The sequence below is a fragment of the Oncorhynchus masou genome, unplaced genomic scaffold (genome assembly GCF_036934945.1).
Source record: "Oncorhynchus masou masou isolate Uvic2021 unplaced genomic scaffold, UVic_Omas_1.1 unplaced_scaffold_181, whole genome shotgun sequence".
Taxonomy (NCBI): Eukaryota; Metazoa; Chordata; class Actinopteri; order Salmoniformes; family Salmonidae; genus Oncorhynchus; species Oncorhynchus masou.
Genome location: NW_027016550.1, coordinates 2373616 through 2379700, shown reverse-complemented (window position 1 = coordinate 2379700; position 6085 = coordinate 2373616).

The window sequence follows — 6085 nt, the reverse complement described above, 5'->3', positions numbered from 1 at the left end:
GTAAAGGCACCCACCTGTCCATATAAGGTCACACAGTTGACAGTGCACGTCAGAGCAAAAACCAAGCCATGGGGTTGAAGGAATTGTCTGTAGAGCTCCGAGACAGGATTGTGTCGAGGCACAGATCTGGGGAAGGGTACCAAAACATTTCTGCAGCATTGAAGGTCCCCAAGAACCCAGTGGCCTCCATCATTCTGAAGTGGAAGAAGATTGGAACCACCAAGACTCTTCGTAGAGCTGGCCACTGCCATTTAAAAAGGGCAAATCACCGTGAAGTCACACTAAATAATTAAATACAGTTGAATCAACTAATGATTAATAATAATAAATAAACTCTAATTCATTCATTATTTGTTTTGACATGACTAAAAAAAAGTGGCTGTTTTTTACAGAAAAACAAACCCAGTTTCTCCTGGCCTGTAGACTACGGTCAGGGTGAGGAACCATCTAACATCCCAGTTTCTCCTGTAGACTACGGTCAGGGTGAGGAACCATCTAACATCCCAGTTTCTCCTGTAGACTACGGTCAGGGTGAGGAACCATCTAACGTCCCAGTTTCTCCTGTAGACTACGGTCAGGGTGAGGAACCATCTAACGTCCCAGTTTCTCCTGTAGACTACGGTCAGGGTGAGGAACCATCTAACATCCCAGTTTCTCCTGGCCTGTAGACTACGGTCAGGGTGAGGAACCATCTAACATCCCAGTTTCTCCTGTAGACTACAGTCAGGGTGAGGAACCATCTAACATCCCAGTTTCTCCTGTAGACTACGGTCAGGGTGAGGAACCATCTAACGTCCCAGTTTCTCCTGGCCTGTAGACTACGGTCAGGGTGAGGAACCATCTAACATCCCAGTTTCTCCTGTAGACTACGGTCAGGGTGAGGAACCATCTAACATCCCAGTTTCTCCTGTAGACTACGGTCAGGGTGAGGAACCATCTAACGTCCCAGTTTCTCCTGTAGACTACGGTCAGGGTGAGGAACCATCTAACATCCCAGTTTCTCCTGGCCTGTAGACTACGGTCAGGGTGAGGAACCATATAACGTCCCAGTTTCTCCTGTAGACTACGGTCAGGGTGAGGAACCATCTAACGTCCCAGTTTCTCCTGTAGACTACGGTCAGGGTGAGGAACCATCTAACGTCCCAGTTTCTCCTGTAGACTACGGTCAGGGTGAGGAACCATCTAACGTCCCAGTTTCTCCTGTAGACTACGGTCAGGGTGAGGAACCATCTAACATCCCAGTTTCTCCTGTAGACTACGGTCAGGGTGAGGAACCATCTAACGTCCCAGTTTCTCCTGTAGACTACGGTCAGGGTGAGGAACCATCTAACGTCCCAGTTTCTCCTGTAGACTACGGTCAGGGTGAGGAACCATCTAACATCCCAGTTTCTCCTGTAGACTACGGTCAGGGTGAGGAACCATCTAACGTCCCAGTTTCTCCTGTAGACTACGGTCAGGGTGAGGAACCATCTAACGTCCCAGTTTCTCCTGTAGACTACGGTCAGGGTGAGGAACCATCTAACATCCCAGTTTCTCCTGGCCTGTAGACTACGGTCAGGGTGAGGAACCATCTAACATCCCAGTTTCTCCTGGCCTGTAGACTACGGTCAGGGTGAGGAACCATCTAACGTCCCAGTTTCTCCTGGCCTGTAGACTACGGTCAGGGTGAGGAACCATCTAACATCCCAGTTTCTCCTGGCCTATAGACTACGGTCAGGGTGAGGAACCATCTAACGTCCCAGTTTCTCCTGTAGACTACGGTCAGGGTGAGGAACCATCTAACATCCCAGTTTCTCCTGTAGACTACGGTCAGGGTGAGGAACCATCTAACATCCCAGTTTCTCCTGTAGACTACGGTCAGGGTGAGGAACCATCTAACGTCCCAGTTTCTCCTGTAGACTACGGTCAGGGTGAGGAACCATCTAACGTCCCAGTTTCTCCTGTAGACTACGGTCAGGGTGAGGAACCATCTAACATCCCAGTTTCTCCTGGCCTGTAGACTACGGTCAGGGTGAGGAACCATCTAACATCCCAGTTTCTCCTGGCCTGTAGACTACGGTCAGGGTGAGGAACCATATAACATCCCAGTTTCTCCTGTAGACTACGGTCAGGGTGAGGAACCATCTAACATCCCAGTTTCTCCTGTAGACTACGGTCAGGGTGAGGAACCATCTAACATCCCAGTTTCTCCTGTAGACTACGGTCAGGGTGAGGAACCATCTAACATCCCAGTTTCTCCTGGCCTGTAGACTACGGTCAGGGTGAGGAACCATCTAACATCCCAGTTTCTCCTGGCCTGTAGACTACGGTCAGGGTGAGGAACCATCTAACGTCCCAGTTTCTCCTGGCCTGTAGACTACGGTCAGGGTGAGGAACCATCTAACATCCCAGTTTCTCCTGTAGACTACGGTCAGGGTGAGGAACCATCTAACATCCCAGTTTCTCCTGTAGACTACGGTCAGGGTGAGGAACCATCTAACGTCCCAGTTTCTCCTGTAGACTACGGTCAGGGTGAGGAACCATCTAACGTCCCAGTTTCTCCTGTAGACTACGGTCAGGGTGAGGAACCATCTAACATCCCAGTTTCTCCTGGCCTGTAGACTACGGTCAGGGTGAGGAACCATCTAACATCCCAGTTTCTCCTGGCCTGTAGACTACGGTCAGGGTGAGGAACCATCTAACGTCCCAGTTTCTCCTGGCCTGTAGACTACGGTCAGGGTGAGGAACCATCTAACATCCCAGTTTCTCCTGGCCTATAGACTACGGTCAGGGTGAGGAACCATCTAACGTCCCAGTTTCTCCTGTAGACTACGGTCAGGGTGAGGAACCATCTAACATCCCAGTTTCTCCTGTAGACTACGGTCAGGGTGAGGAACCATCTAACATCCCAGTTTCTCCTGTAGACTACGGTCAGGGTGAGGAACCATCTAACGTCCCAGTTTCTCCTGGCCTGTAGACTACGGTCAGGGTGAGGAACCATCTAACATCCCAGTTTCTCCTGGCCTGTAGACTACGGTCAGGGTGAGGAACCATATAACATCCCAGTTTCTCCTGTAGACTACGGTCAGGGTGAGGAACCATCTAACATCCCAGTTTCTCCTGTAGACTACGGTCAGGGTGAGGAACCATCTAACATCCCAGTTTCTCCTGTAGACTACGGTCAGGGTGAGGAACCATCTAACATCCCAGTTTCTCCTGGCCTGTAGACTACGGTCAGGGTGAGGAACCATCTAACATCCCAGTTTCTCCTGGCCTGTAGACTACGGTCAGGGTGAGGAACCATCTAACGTCCCAGTTTCTCCTGGCCTGTAGACTACGGTCAGGGTGAGGAACCATCTAACATCCCAGTTTCTCCTGTAGACTACGGTCAGGGTGAGGAACCATCTAACATCCCAGAATGTTCCTTCATTAGACAGGAGGTCCAGAATGTTCCGCCAACACAGAAATGATGCCACCAGACCACCAGGGCCACGTCCTGAAGCCACCAGACAGACAGACAGACAGACAGACATGAAGCCACCAGACAGACAGACAGACAGACAGGTGTTTAGGAGTAAATACTTTATTAACATTCTCCATCAGCACCACTAGAGGATCAGAACTCTACAGGAAACAGAGACTCTGGTCCTGGTTCCCATGGCTACGAGTGGAGCCACCAGACAGACAGACAGCACCACTAGAGGATCAGAACTCTACAGGAAACAGAGACTCTGGTCCTGGTTCCCATGGCTACGAGTGGTTAGTGAGTGAGGCAGGCGGAGACAGACCCTCCTCTCTGCTCTACAGTCCTTAATGAGGTCCCTTTAACACAGAGGTCCCCTGACCCAACCACAGAATACTGCTTAGCGTTAACTATGGTGACATGTTCTACGTTCTCTGATCATTTGGTAGAACCTGTCTCGTCTCCTCTGGGTCCCAACCTAAAGATATTTTACACTGTAAAAGTTTTTAAAAAAGGTTAAAATAATTGTTGACTTGTGATAGGGTCCTCCTCTGTTACCCAGAACACACTGCTTCACCCAGACAGCGTCCCAACAGTCTAAAGTAGCTCGTCTTCTCCTCCTTCTGATCTGAAAGACCTGTCACCTGAAACCGAATTCCCACATCATATATTCTTTATACCATTTTCACTCCTGTGTTTTCCTGCGCAGACGCAGGAGAGGTGAGGAGACGAGGAAGAATCTTCAGACTATTGAGATTCAGCCGGCCTGAATTCCTTCCATTATTAAAACAATTCAGTTAGCGCTCTTGACAGATAGCATTTAGCCAACTGTTAGCTCTAGACAGACCATTAGCTAACTGTTGGCTCTAGACAGACAGTTAGCTAACCGTTAGTTCTAGACAGACCGTTATCTCTAAACAGACCATTAGCTCTAGACAGACCGTTAGCTAACCGTTAGCTCTAGACAGACAGTTAGCTAACCATTAGTTCTAGACAGACAGTTAGCTAACCGTTCTAGACAGACAGTTCGCTCTAGACGGATCGACAGGTAGCAGTTAGCTAACCGTTAGCCCTTGACAGGTAGCAGTTAGCTAACCGTTAGCCCTTGACAGGTAGCAGTTAGCTAATCGTTAGCCCTAGACAGACCGTTAGCCCTAGACAGACAGTTAGCTAACCGTTAGTTCTAGACAGACCGTTAGCTCTAAACAGACCATTAGCTAACCGTTAGCTCTAGACAGACCGTTAGCTAACCGTTCTAGACAGACAGTTCGCTCTAGACGGATCGACAGGTAGCAGTTAGCTAACCGTTAGCCCTTGACAGGTAGCAGTTAGCTAACCGTTAGCCCTTGACAGGTAGCAGTTAGCTAATCGTTAGCCCTAGACAGACAGTTAGCTAACCGTTAGCCCTAGACAGACAGTTAGCTAACCGTTAGTTCTAGACAGACCGTTAGCTCTAAACAGACCATTAGCTAACCGTTAGCTAACCGTTAGTTCTAGACAGACCGTTAGCTAACCGTTCTAGACAGACAGTTAGCTAACCGTTAGTTCTAGACAGACCGTTAGCTAACCGTTAGCTCTAGACAGACAGTTAGCTAACCGTTAGCCCTAGACAGACAGTTAGCTAACCGTTAGCCCTAGACAGACAGTTAGCTAACCGTTAGTTCTAGACAGACCGTTAGCTCTAAACAGACCATTAGCTAACCGTTAGCTCTAGACAGACAGTTAGCTAACCGTTAGCCCTAGACAGACAGTTAGCTAACCGTTAGCCCTAGACAGACCATTAGCTAACCGTTAGCTCTAGACAGACCGTTAGCTAACCGTTAGCTCTAGACAGACAGTTAGCTAACCGTTAGTTCTAGACAGACCGTTAGCTAACCGTTAGCTCTAGACAGACAGTTAGCTAACCGTTAGCCCTTGACAGGTAGCAGTTAGCTAACCGTTAGCCCTTGACAGGTAGCAGTTAGCTAATCGTTAGCCCTAGACAGACAGTTAGCTAACCATTAGCCCTAGACAGACAGTTAGCTAACCGTTAGCCCTAGACAGACAGTTAGCTAACCGTTAGCCCTAGACAGACAGTTAGCTAACCGTTAGCTCTAGACAGACCGTTAGCTAACCGTTAGCTCTAGACAGACAGTTAGCTAACCATTAGCTCAAGAAAAAACGTTAGCTGAACGTAAAGCTAACCGTTAGCTCTAGACAGACCGTTAGCTAACCGTTAGCTCAAGACAGACCGTTAGCTAACCATTAGCTTTAGACAGACAGTTAGCTAACCGTTAGCTCTAGCCAGACCGTTAGCTAACCGTTAGCTCTAGACAGACAGTTAGCTAACCATTAGCTCAAGAAAAAACGTTCGCTAACCGTTAGCTCTAGACAGACGGTTAGCTAACCGTTAGCTCTAGACAGACAGTTAGCTAACCGTTAGCTCTAGACAGACAGTTAGCTAACCGTTAGCTCTAGACAGACAGTTAGCTAACCGTTAGCTCTAGACAGACAGTTAGCTAACCGTTAGCTCCAGACAGACAGTTAGCTAACCGTTAGCTCTAGACAGACAGTTAGCTAACCGTTAGCTCCAGACAGACAGTTAGCTAACCGTTAGCTCTAGACAGACAGTTAGCTAACCGTTAGCTCTAGACAGACAGTTAG